The 13,374-nt window shown below is 41.5% G+C and overlaps 2 long non-coding RNA genes across 2 annotated transcripts; one reads left to right on the top strand and one right to left on the bottom strand.

Annotated features, from left to right (window-relative positions):
- The first annotated feature begins 10,249 nt into the window (after window positions 1-10,249).
- Window positions 10,250-12,426, top strand: LOC132453770 (uncharacterized). The gene is made up of 2 exons (XR_009524795.1): window positions 10,250-10,798; window positions 11,472-12,426. It is a non-coding gene; the product is annotated as an uncharacterized LOC132453770 (long non-coding RNA).
- On the bottom strand, window positions 11,909-13,135 carry LOC132453769 (uncharacterized). The gene is made up of 4 exons (XR_009524794.1): window positions 13,006-13,135; window positions 12,746-12,917; window positions 12,426-12,574; window positions 11,909-12,342 (listed from the first exon to the last, which is right to left on the bottom strand). It is a non-coding gene; the product is annotated as an uncharacterized LOC132453769 (long non-coding RNA).
- Between the last annotated feature and the right edge of the window lie 239 nt (window positions 13,136-13,374).

Here is a 13,374-nt window from a genome sequence, read left to right as displayed (position 1 = left end):
AGCTCCTGATCACTCTCAACTTTGAGCAGTCCTGTTCAGAGTTTTACAACAGCGCTTTGAAAGACAAAGAGTTACTTAATGCTGCAAGGAGTAACAAGAAGTACACCTGGAAAAAGAAGTAACAGTTTTGAGGGGAGGAGTAATGTTGAGGGAAGGAGTAATGTTTTGCACTCTTTTTTTACATACGTTTTTAAGTGTTTTTGTTGTTTAATTTTGCCGTTTTTTTTTCGTAAATATGTTCAAAGAGAGTCCCTATAGTTATGCACCTAAAAAGTTACATGAAGTTCTCAGTATATTTAGTTATTATATTATATATTTTTTATTATTATTATATTTGAAAAGTTCATTTTTGCACACGCCACACAAAGAGATTTCATTCAAGATTTAATTGACTGCACTTTATAAGAGAATGTTATGTGGTAATAAAGCATTTCAAGCTTTAAGTATGACTAATTGGTTTCTTGAAAAAAAAACACCAGCACAAAATAAAACATACCCCTGCTGCGGGCGCCCCGCCCCACAGGAGTCGGGCCCGTGGTGGGCGTCCCTTATTTTCATTTCTGAAAGGTGGCATCCCTAGTTGTGTGCCACTGGAAGTTCGTGACTTTCTACTTCTCCGGAGAGGAAAAGACTTTGGCGGCGTTGGTTAGCTGCTGCGGCTAACATAGGAGGGACTCTGCTACCGGACCTGCGTTGCACACTGGATTATATTTTTTTTTACATCTCGCCTTCATAGTTTGGTTGTTAAAGGCACCCAGTGCAACTTTCGAGGCTTAAAAATGAACATTCAATTTCTAGTCTTTTTTACACGTAGTAAGTTTCAATAACTCCATACCATTACATACCGACATTTAAGGAGCAAAGATGAGACGTCGTTGTGTGGCGAGAACTGATACAAAATCGATAACAACAACAATGCCGCCATTTTCTTTATTTTTTGTAACCTACAATAAATAAAGCAGGCTTCCAGTCAATGGAAAAATGGCTTCTCCCCACCGGCGATTATTGTTGTTTACGATTTTCTATCAGTTCTCACCACACAACGACGTCTCATCTTTGCTCCTTGAATGTCGATATGTAATGGTATGGAGTTATTGAAACTTACTACGTGTAAAAAAGACTAGAAATTGAATGTTTATTTTTCATTGAATGTTTACATAAAGTTGCACTGGGTGCCTTTAACCAAGCTCGTTGACTCAGCTCGTTGACTCTGCCGTGCTGCTCGTTCATTCCTGTGGATACGTGAGTAACGGAAGACGGAGGGTGTCGTTGCTCCTTAAAGCAACTAAGGATTGTTTTTTCTCCATGTGCACCAACTTATGGGCCCCAACGGTTAAAAAACCCAAGCGCTTGGTAGTAGATACATTTAAAAAGGTTGAACCGGTTCACCGCAGGCAAATCATTTCATGTTATTTGTGTTCATATGTTATTGTGGTTTAAAATACAATTACATTTTACGTGCATTTTGTTATTTTGTTCAAGGGTTTTCTAGTACATGAGTACTGACTTTGATATAGCACAAATAAATGTATATATGTTCTATCTTTATTTGTTTGTCCTGGACATTTCATTGAATAACATCTATTGGTAAACAGGAGATTTAGCTAATTCAACTGCTAAGCATTCAGGATCCTGTTCGTTAACACATTTATATAGTAACCTTAAATAATAATTACACTTCCAGCGCCAGGAAGGGGTTACATATTTAGACCACTAGATGTCGCCAATTCTGACTTTCTGTTCTCTGTGTTTTTTCCATCTAATTATGTTTCTTGTTTCTTGTTGTTCTTGTACATATCTGGGATGTGTGATAGCTGTGGACGGTTGGACAGAGGAAGATGTGAAGTCAAGAATAGGCAAAGCAAGAACAACATTCAACATATTAATTAATATCTGGAAAACTAAAAACATCTCACTCAATACTAAGCTCAAAATCTTCAACTCCAACGTCAAATCTTTACTGCTGTATGGATCAGAAACCTGGAAGACCACCAATACCATCACCAATAAACTGCAGACTTTCATCAACCACTGCCTTAGACTCATCCTCAGGATCTTCTGGCCAAACCGTATCAGTGACACCAACCTGTGGGAACGCACCAATCAAGAGCCAATAGAGATAAAGCAGATAAGGAGAAAGTGGAGCTGGATAGCTCACACACTAAGAAAAGGCAAAACAGCAATAACCAAACAGGCACTAACATGGAACCCACAAGGCAAACGGAGCAGAGGGAGGCCCAAAAACACCTGGGGCCTCATGTACTAAGGTTGCGTACGCACAAAAACGTGGCGTACGTCCTTTTCCACGCTCACGTTCAGATGTACAAAACGTGAAATGATCGTAAAAATGTGCGGTCCCCACGCCAGCTCCAGAGCTGTCGTACGCACGTTTCTACAGCTATTGTTCCTTTGGCGACACTTAGAGGTGACGCTGGGAAACTGGGAAAAAAGGTGAAAACAATGACTCAGAGTGATTTGCACATCAGAGACACACTAATGAACAATTAACACACCTTGCAATTATATGGGTGGCTATAAAAGCATGCGCAATGGATGAAGAAAATTGTTTTAAAAATGGCTGCGTTAGCGTTGTTAGAGGACATCGCAAATGGTCAAATCCGAAGGGCGCTGGAGACGCCGGGGCCGACGGAGCAACCCGTGCCCTCTCCTTGCTTGTCTATTCAAAAATAAAAAATGTAAGTTAATAAACACGAGTCAAAGTCTTTAATATCCTGGCATCTTTACGCACGACTTATGTGTATTGCAAGCAGCCAATTGTATGACCAGTATAATTACAGCATTTATGACTTCAGCATATTTACCTTGGGCATGATCGGTGTCCCCTTCATGGGCTCCCACCACTCCGGTGAGAGCTGTGTCACCGATCAAAGCGGCCACTCTCAAATCGAAGGGGGAGAGTTCCCCCACTCCCGTCCCCCCACCTGTTGCGGTCACGCTTCGGCGGTGGGCAGAAACCCTCCGCTTCACCTCCACCTTGAGGTCTGACCACTTTTTTTTAATTTCAGAGTGTGTGCGCTGCTGAGACCCCACTGCATTGACGGCCTCGCAAACACACTCCCACTCACTTCTCTTTTGTTTTGCATTTATCCCTGTTGACAGGGTTCCAATAGCATATGCTTGCGCATTTCTACCTCGTGGAGCAAAATCTCGAGCTCAGACTCCGTGAAGTTTCGTTTTTTGCCTCTGTTCATGGAGCCAGGTGATCGGATTAAGAGGTGAATCTCAGGTCCAGAGGCCTATTTAAATGAAATTGCATATTTAAATGAGGGCGTGGACAGGGAGGAGTTTGGCACCTCGGCATGTGCGCTCAATTCCACGTTGATCGAGATGTACAAAAGAAACGTGCTTGGATCCATGCGTTCGCACACTTTGATACATCTGAATTTATTTGTGCGTAAGACAGTTTCTGGGTTTTGGCGTACGCCAAGTTTCAGTATGAAATCCACGCAAGTCTTAGTACATGAGGCCCCTGGAGAAGGAGCACAGAGCTAGATGTGAAAAAGAAGGGACTGACGTGGAAACAGCTGGAGAGGATGTCTGTCTTGGAGACAAGACAGACAGGGGTGGAAACGATTCATCAATGGCCTATGTTCCGAAAGGAATACAAAGGCCGAACTAACTAACTAACTAACTATGTTTCTTGTTAAAGGAGCATTTCACCGGTGGAGGCATGAATATGTATTGAAATTCGGTCCTATATGTAGAAAATAAAATAAATACAATTCTAATTTGGTGCCGTCTTGACCGAGAAAAGGCAGAAAGTGACTTTTTGGCGCTTGTGGATTGAAGACAACAACTCCCACCATGCACCACGATGCACAGCTTCGCTGGCCACTCCCGCTAATCTAGATCTCCGCCTATAGGACACCTCGCTGTTCCATCTATCCAGCTGATACCGCAAGACTGCTTGAAAATCATTAGTTGGTGAAAACGATCCGATTTGGTTTTATGCGGTTCAGGGATATCTCCGTAAAGACGGAGTCATTTCGAAACCGCATCGAGCTGTAGAACGCTGTAGTAAATATTCAAGGCGCTGGTTCTCCACAGAAAAAAGTGGAGCGCATCAAGCCTGCGCACTGTATGCAAACATTCAGTCACAAGGAGATTCAACCTTTTAAATAGAGCAGAAATACTTTTTAATGTACAGTTACTAATTACATTTATCAAGGGGCTTTATTTAAAGCTGCAAAAAGAATACAAATAAAATAATAAATAAAAAATTCAACGCAACTCTGACGTCCCCCCGTTTCCCACGAAACCGCATAGGTCCGGATAGATTTGAAACCACCTCCGAGGGTGGTTTCAGAAATGTGCGGTTTCAGGCACCAGACGTCGGCCGAACGGACAAGACTTAGGGGCCGTGTCCACCAAAAGCGTTTTTAAAAGGCGGAGCGCCTGTCTGCAATGCATTCTCTATGGCAGGACGCGCATGCAGCGCGCCTTTTAAAAAGCCGCCCGGGGCAGTTAAACGCTCCGCGCGCCTCACACTTCTAGGCGCGCACCCCAGTTGAAAACAGTTTAACTTTTGAAGAAAAGCGCTCCACGTCATCTGCGCTTTTTTCGAACGACCAATCAAAATCGAGGAGGAGGCAAGACTAAAAGTATCAACAGAACACAAACTGAAACATGTCGGACGAAAGTTTAATAACAGCTGTGAGTGAGTGTCCGGTCCTGTACAACCTCACGTTGAAGGCGTATCATGACCAGACAAAGCGCAACCAGGCCTTGCGAGACATTTCAGCTATGCTGGGCGTTACAGGTGAGAATTATTAATTAATTATTTATATTATTATCATGTTTATTAATGATATTATCGCATTTAACTATTAGCAGTTAGGTACAAACTGCCACCCGTTTACTTGCTCTTGTGTTAACAAACACGGTAGTCAAGTAAGCTAACTAAAATTTCAGTTATTATTAACGTTACTGATAGGTAGGCTTGATATTAACCTTGTAGGTTGTGTGAATTGCTAATTGTAGAGACATAATCTTGTATCAACAGCTGAAGTGTCCCGCAAGAAGTTGAAGTACTTGCGTGACAAATATTTGAAGGAGACAAAGGCAGAGAGGGACAGAAAAAAAAGTGGGGCCGGTGCCATCTCTTTCAAGAGGTGGAAGTATATGGCCATCATGGGCTTCCTGGAGCGCCATGTTAAGGAGAGGGTGACATCCAGCAATATGGATTCAGAGCAGGGAGATTATAGCCAGGATAGCCAGGAGATAGCACCGGAGATCTTGGCCCTGCTAGCGCCCATGATTTCTCCCCAACGAGAGGTAGGCTACTAGTAGGCCTATAACAAAAGCTAGTAGCCTAAAACATATGCTAAAACATACCTCAGTGATGATGATGATGTTCAGAGACAATCAGTGGTTAATTTGAGCCGGATCCTGCCGGAACAAGATCCGGCACCTCTTAATTTTGGCCTCCCTGTGTTCCGGTACCTATTTCGGCAGATCCGGCACCTCTCATAAAAAAAAAGAAAAAAAAAAGAAAAGAAAAAAACACATAAAAAAATGTTTAAAATAATAATAAAATAATAATATGTATTAATTTACAGAACAAATCCCAAAAATGATATGTTTTTTAAGATTTATCGTCATTTGAAATCATCAAACCACGCCCCCGTCACTATAGAAAAAAAATTAAACATTTGAAATTCGCCGCATCTCAGGAGAAGGAAGAGAGAAAAAACCGTTAGGCATTTCGCAAACATGTCAAAGAGACAGTTGAATCAACTGTCCTTTTTCAAGAAAAAAGAAGAGTTGCATGACTCAAAACGAGTCAGAAAAGCCGGCGACGAGGGCAGCTGCAGCGGTCACGTTGAAGGTAAAAACCGGCTGCAGCAGGAGGCTAGCGCCGCTAGCCGGGTTCACCCACAGCTAGCCAAGCCGGGGCAGGAGGCTGGCACCGTGGCAGCAGCTGGTCAGGTTCACCGCCAGCCGGAGCAGGAGCCAGCTACAGCGCTAGCAGTCAGCCAGGTGGACCACCAACAGCCGGAGCAACAGGCGGGTACCCTGGCATCAGCTAGCCCGGTACAACAGCCGGAGCAAGAGGCGGGAACCGCCGCCATGACATCAGCTGGTTCACAGGAGGAAGATTCGGAAGGAGAGGGGAGCGCACTGAGCGGAGATGGGACGTCCGGGATGGGATGCACAGTTTGGACAGCTACTCAGTTCAAAGTTAAGCAGAGCTACTACCCCTGGCTTCTTATGAAAAATACAGGTTTTGGCTGCACAACGTGTAAGGCGGTGGGGACTTTGGGGGCAGAGAAGACGGGGGGGATGAAACTCGCAAAAGAGTGGGTTTCATGCACAGTAACCTCATCTGCTCCAGATATTAAAAAACAGCAACGCGCAATCAGAAAAAAAGTATTTGAACATGCCCGTACCAAGGCTCACCTAGCAGCAGCAAGCATTCTTGAAAAGGCAAAAGTGGATACTTTAGGACAGTCTATAATTAATAGTCAGTCTGAACAGCCACTACAGCTCGCGTATTTCGCACGGCGTACAAGGAGGCTAAACGCCACCGTCCCGCATATGGGTTTGAACATGAGATTGATTGCCAAGAATTAAATGGACTCGATATGGGGAGGATTTTACATTCCAATGTTGCGTGTGTAAACATACAGAAACATATTTCTCAAGAAATGAAAAGAAAACTGTTTGAAAAAATAGTACAGTGCACCCCCAAACTCAGTTTAATGCTGGATGAGTCAACCAGTTTAAGCAAAAAGAGCTGCTTAATAATATACCTTAGGGCTCAGTTGCCTGATATGGACAAGCCTACAAACATTTTTACTGAACTCGTAGAGCTAGATGATCTAACTGCTCATGGTATTGTCCACAAACTGTTGTCTGCGCTGGAGCGCCTGCATTTGACACAGGATTTTCTCTCTAAAACCCTCATTGGAGTAACTTGTGATGGTGCTTCTGTTATGTTAGGGCATAAAAGCGGAGTGGCGAATCGGCTCCAAGCCATTTTCCCTAACATTACTGTGTGGCACTGCTCAGCCCACAGGCTTGAACTTGCAGTCGCAGACGTAGTGAAAGAGATGGGCGCCATAAATCACTTTAAAATATTGATGGACAAGTTATACGCAGTGTATAGCACATCTAACAAAAACCGAATGGAGCTGAGAGAGTCTGCTGAGAGCCTATGCAAAATAGGTCGTATTTTAGACACTAGATGGGTGGCATCGAGTTTTAGAACCGTTGAAGCAGTGTGGAAGAATTATCCAGCACTTTACAAGCATTTCAAAACTGCATCAGAAGATCCCTCCCGTGATAGTGTCACAAAGCAAACATACAGTGGGCTTGCTATGCGCATATCATCGCATGCATTTGTTAACAACTTAGGCATAATGTGCGATGCATTGCAAGAATTATCCGAGCTCTCAGTCGAGCTTCAAAAACGAGACATTACCATCATTTCAGCACACAAGACAATTTGTCGGGAAATCAGGGTACTTGAGGCCATGTCGGATCGGCCAGGGCGCTACACTGAACTGAGCCAAAGGGGAATTGGGGAAAACTCTTTCCATGGCATCACGCTGAATGGAGGAAAATCAAGCGACAAAACACTCGACCCCAAGCAGTTTTTCCTAACTGTGGCCAAGAACTTGGAGAATCGCATGTTATCTCAAGGAGGCCGGATGCCAGATAAAACTGGATATAACAAGTTCATTGAGGAGTTGAAGGTGCTTTACGCACAGTACTGGCCCGAGGACGCAGGTGCGCTGTATGGAGAGACTGAGGTTGAGTCACTGTGTCAGCGCTTCAACATTGACAACCCGCGCGCAGTCATACGGGCCTACAGAAAGTACAGAGACTCAGATGGAAAAGACACCCCCGACGAGCTGATGGAGTTACTTGTTGCTGTCAACAGCATCCCCATTGCAAGTGCTGAATGTGAGCGCGGATTTTCTCAAATGAACTTGATTTGCACTGCCAACCGTGCCTCACTGCTCACATCCACCATATCATCTTTACTCTTCCTAAATCTTGTTGGACCCCCCCTCGCTAAATTCAATCCAGTCCCGTACGTGAGGTCGTGGGTGGCCAAAGGACACAGAACTGCCACAGACACGCGCAGCAAAGCCCGAAAAAAAGAGGAGGAGGAGAATCCGGACATGCTCGTGATGTGAGGTGTTTTGGGCAACTAAATGGTGAGCATACTTTATATTAATAGGCCGCCGTGCCAATCTTTGAATAATAATAATAATGGAATAATAATCTTTTTTTGTTTTGACCTGTTGAGAAATTAATTGCTGACTGTAGATACTGTAAGTCCCACCTGTGGTGATGTGGGCATTTGCCTGTGCTGTGCGGAGTATAGCCTAAAATAATTGTAAATTATCGTCATAACATTTATACCATGGATATAATTTGAAATTGAGTCCCACGGCGTGGCAAGTGGGCATTTGCATGTTGTTTTCAGCACGTTTTGTGTTCCGGGACCTGTGCCCGTCTCGTCATCCCGAGCTGTTATATGTACTTTGCGTTCCGGCACCTTATGATTTACAAATTAAGCACTGGAGACAATACTGTAAATTATATGCACAAGCTAACATGTTGTCACGAAAATTTCATATGTGTACTGATGATGTTAAGATTGCCCTTTTTAAAGCTTATTTTACTCCACTGTATACTGCCCACTTGTGGTGCAGATACAGTAAAAGTAAATATAACAAATTGAGAGTGGCGTATAATGATGCTCTTAGAATTCTGCTGAGGCTACCAAGGTGCACAAGTGCCAGTCAACTGTTTGTAAACAGTGGTGTTCCCACTTTAAATGCATTGCTCAGGAATCTGATGTACAGTTTTATGATGAGATTGATGGACTCAAAAAATGAAATCATAATGACTTTAACCATTCCTAAGATAAGCAGCATCAGATACACTTCCAGTCTCAGTCTCTAGCATTGGTGAGAGTGTCTGTATGTTTTTTTTAGTTGTGTTTCTTATTTGTTTGTTGTTGTTTAGTCTGTTGTATTGTCTTGTCTATGGACCTATATGAGTCTGAAATAAAGATAAATAATAATACCCTAGCATACTAGTGTCTTGGCTGTGAATAAGACTGAGCTTGTGCTAAAGGAATGACGATATGATGATGTAACTAATTACCCTATTACAATATGTAAACAGACACACATCAAATAAGATTCCTTTTATTTAACCTTTATTTTTTTCAGGGAAGGCAATTGAGAGCAAGACCTCTCAGTATTTTTAAATTAGAAAATGAGGCATGCATGTATAACACATCTAAGTAAAGTCTTCCTGTTCAAGATTGAAAAAGAAGACTTGTTTCTGTATACAAATCTACTTTTCCCTTAAGGTTTTTGTTAGGTGAAGCCAGATGCAGAGATATTTATAAGAATTCACCATTTTAATTTGCACATTTTAAACAAACAAATGTATGCTTTCTTTCGCAGGTGGTGGCTCAAAGTGAAGAGGAGATATCTCCTCCCTCTCCCAGCCTCTCACAGTCCGCTGCGGACACCTCTCCTCCATCTTCTCCCACTACCTCTACGGTGGCTCTGGTCACACCGTTGCGTCCTGCACCTCCACCACCACGGAGGAGAGAGCTGGAACAGCCGCTGTCTGCGTTCCAGAAATCAATCACGTCCTCTATACAAAAGGAAAAGGAGAATGTACTGACTGTTGACGAGGATGAGCATTTTATGCTCAGCCTCGTCCCATCGTTGAGGAGGCTGTCGCACCAAAAAAATGCCCAGGCGCGCATGAGGATGCAGCAGGTCCTGTACGATTTGGAGTTTGGAGAGTAATGAATTTGTAATCATTTTCTATTTAGATTTAGTTTTAAGATTTTTTTAAATGTGTAAATAATATTTTGGAATCATTTTCTATTTAGATTTAGTTTAAGCTTTAAGATTTTTTTAAATGTGTACATAATATCTTGGAATCATTTTCTATTTAGATTTAGTATAAGCTATAACAATTATTTAAATGTGTACACAATATCTTGGAATCATGTTCTATTTAGATTTAGTTTAAGCTTTAAGATTTTTTTAAATGTGTACATAATATCTTGGAATCATTTTCTATTTAGATTTAGTATAAGCTATAACAATTATTTAAATGTGTACATAATATCTTGGAATCATGTTCTATTTAGATTTAGTTTAAGCTTTAAGATTTTTTTAAATGTGTACATAATATCTTGGAATCATTTTCTATTTAGATTTAGTATAAGCTATAAGAAAAGTTTCAAATGTGTACATAATATCTTGGAATCATTTTCTAATGAATCAGTTAATTAAACATTTTAATGCTAAGACAATGTTGTTTTGTTTTCATTACATTAGGTAGTAGATACATAATGAATGCTCTGATGATGATGAAGGTGTTAAAGATCCCATGCCACACCCATTTCATAATTTTTTTTATAATCCTTGATGTCCTTTGATCGAGTTTGTAACCTTGTTTGTGTTGGAAATGCCTTGGATAGCTTATTTCAAGCTATTCTAGCATGTCTGAAAAGCCTGGTAGAAAAGACGACTGCTTTTCTCATGAATATCCATGTATTTATGAGCGTTGCTCTGATTGGACCGCTGTTTTCATGAATATTCAATATTTAAATTTCGCTTTGCTCTGATCGGACGACAAAGCAGCTGTCCATATGCTTACCGAGGCACAGCAAGCCTTAAACGATGGCAGGAATTTTGCCCTACGTGTTTGATCCAGAGTCGGAAGATGAGACTGAAGGAGAAGACCAAGAACAACCACAAACACGTACAATGATGGACGTTTCAGAATGGTAATGTGAGCTAACTTAACTGACATATAGGGCTTAGTTGTGGCTATACGCCAATAAACGGAGCGTAGGCCTATTCCCACCTCTATTATTTCCGAAATAGATTATGCACCTTCAAATCGTTTATGAACCCAATGCATTTTGTAATATTCCAAAATCACAGGGTATTATCCACATTTAGGCTACGTCTAATATAGTAGGCCTACAATAGGCCCATATACTCAACTTTCCCGGAATCAGGCTGTTCTAACACTTTTGGTATGTCTTTTCTAATCATCACGACGTGATAATGAGAAAATACATACCAAAAGTGCTCGACATCGGTGGACCACGACATGCTGTGATAACCAAATTTGTGCTTTTTATTAAACCACTAGGCCTACTCACCCGCATATAGCCCTTTCCATCAAATAGCTTGTTAGTGATTGCTTTATTGATACATTCTAACAGAGCAACCAGGTTATTCAAATAGGCCTAGGCTTAGGATAGTCATAATTCTTTTTTATGTTGGCATTCAAAGATGTGTTGTAGGCCGATTTAGTCATTTGCAAAGACCTACAGCATCTTAATTTTCATATAATCAGACTGATTTTTTTTTAATAATAGGTAGGCCTATAGCCTAATTTGTGTTTCATTATTGATGGCTGCCAAACACATTGACTACCTTTTGCTTCAGGTGTACCTGTGGGAATTGCTCTACAATGCAGATAGAGGTGGAGAATGTATGCTGCAGGGAGACAGGTGCAACGATGGGTGATACGGATTTCATTTTGGTTATACACTGTCAGTAAAATCAGATTATATTAATCAAACATATCTGATTGCACAGGTTGTAAGAATAATGGAAGACGGGAATCCACCAGTATTATGCATGACCCTCCACCCAGGACTAGATCCAGTTTGTCTCAATAGATATTCCCAGCAAAATGCCCTGAACATATATCGATGTGATTATGGGAACTTGCAAGTTAGAGGTAATGAGTAAGTGAGATGAAAAAATGTCTTCACTACGGCACATCAGCATATTCAAACATGTCTACCAAGCTCATACACTATTTTGAATAGTGAAAATCAAAGTGATGGAGCTGTACCTACACATAATAACAATACAAATAATGATAATTTTTTATTCTATTTACACGTGACAAAACATAACTCACACACTATATACAGTTCAGCCTTGGCCATATATACATAAACAACAATGTCCTCTGCTTTTTGACAGCCATTGCAGGTACTTGGCCGACAGGTCATTTGTCAGCTGGTGCTGGGGATATCTTGGCAGGAAGATACGTGTTGTCATCCCCTCTTGTGTGGTCCAATACATACGCAGGGAGTTCCCTGATGTGGAAGGCCAAAATGATGGATTTAAACCTCCTCCACTCTAAAGCGAGATACATAGGCCGCAATAGCGTCTTCTAAGGGTGGACGTTCTTGTTGGGACGATAGGGAACTGGGCACAGGAATCTTCTGACTTTCCTCCAAGTAGGGCAGGGGGTTAGAAACTACCTCTTCAAAGAGGAGATGCCTCAGGCTGAGGGTATAGCCTAAAATAAATACAATGTAGGTAAACTCTACATGTAACAATGTACAATGTTTATACATCAATAAATATTTTCTTACAACTTACAGTATGTTGGTTGTGTTGTTACTGCTTTCACCGTAGCTGCTCCTTTTTTTGCTTTTGGGAAACTGAGTTTGTACCTCAGTCTTCCTGAGTTTGTCTTCTCTTGGGAACGGGCAGCATTCTCATTGAAATGCATGGCTGCCAGGTACAGTCTGAAGGAGAAAATAGGGTGTGGTAATAAAACTGTCAAAGGAGAACACTGGTTGCATTATCAAACAACAACTACATAGTCACCACAGCAAAGATATCTACACATATCTTTAGGTCTGTATTGTTGCAGTGTGAGAAAAATATGTGTTGCTGGTCAGTAAATGTGAACATACCTGCACAACATCCCAATAAAAGGGAAAACCAATTTTTTTGGTGTAAAACGCAAAATAACACTGTGGAAGGCTTCCAGTGTTGAGGTCTGGTACTTTGAGCTCAGCTTTTCCAGGTCAGTCAGGACCCTCTTGTTTGTAAGGATTTTTTCCACTTTATAGAGGGCTTTGGTGCCTAAAGAAAGATATCTATATATTATTATTTTTAGAGAAACACAAGCAAGATAGTCAAACAACATTACATACAATGGAGGTTTACACACCTGGCTGAAACCACTTTTTACGATCTCTTGTTCGGCAAACAGGGTGGAGGCAATTTGGGGAAAGCTGGGTTGTCGTGGCTGTGTATGTTCTGAATGTGGTTAATTAATGAGGTCCATTTAGCCACCTTTTTTTCACAGAAGAAGAAGACGGTTTTAAATCAACAGAAGAAGAAGACGGTTTTAAATCAACAGAAGAAGAAGACGGTTTTAAATAAACAGAAGAAGAAGACGGTTTTAAATCAACAGAAGAAGAAGACGGTTTGGTTTGGAGATGGCAAGATGGCAACAACAACAGATTTCTTTTGATGCACAGCTAGATGACTCAAATGCACCCATGTCCGTGGAAACAGAGGTAATAGATTATCTTAA

The sequence above is a fragment of the Gadus macrocephalus genome, chromosome 3 (assembly GCF_031168955.1).
Source record: "Gadus macrocephalus chromosome 3, ASM3116895v1".
In the NCBI taxonomy this organism is placed as follows: domain Eukaryota; kingdom Metazoa; phylum Chordata; class Actinopteri; order Gadiformes; family Gadidae; genus Gadus; species Gadus macrocephalus.
Note: the sequence above shows the minus strand (reverse complement) of the source record. Positions and strands in the feature narration are given on the sequence as shown.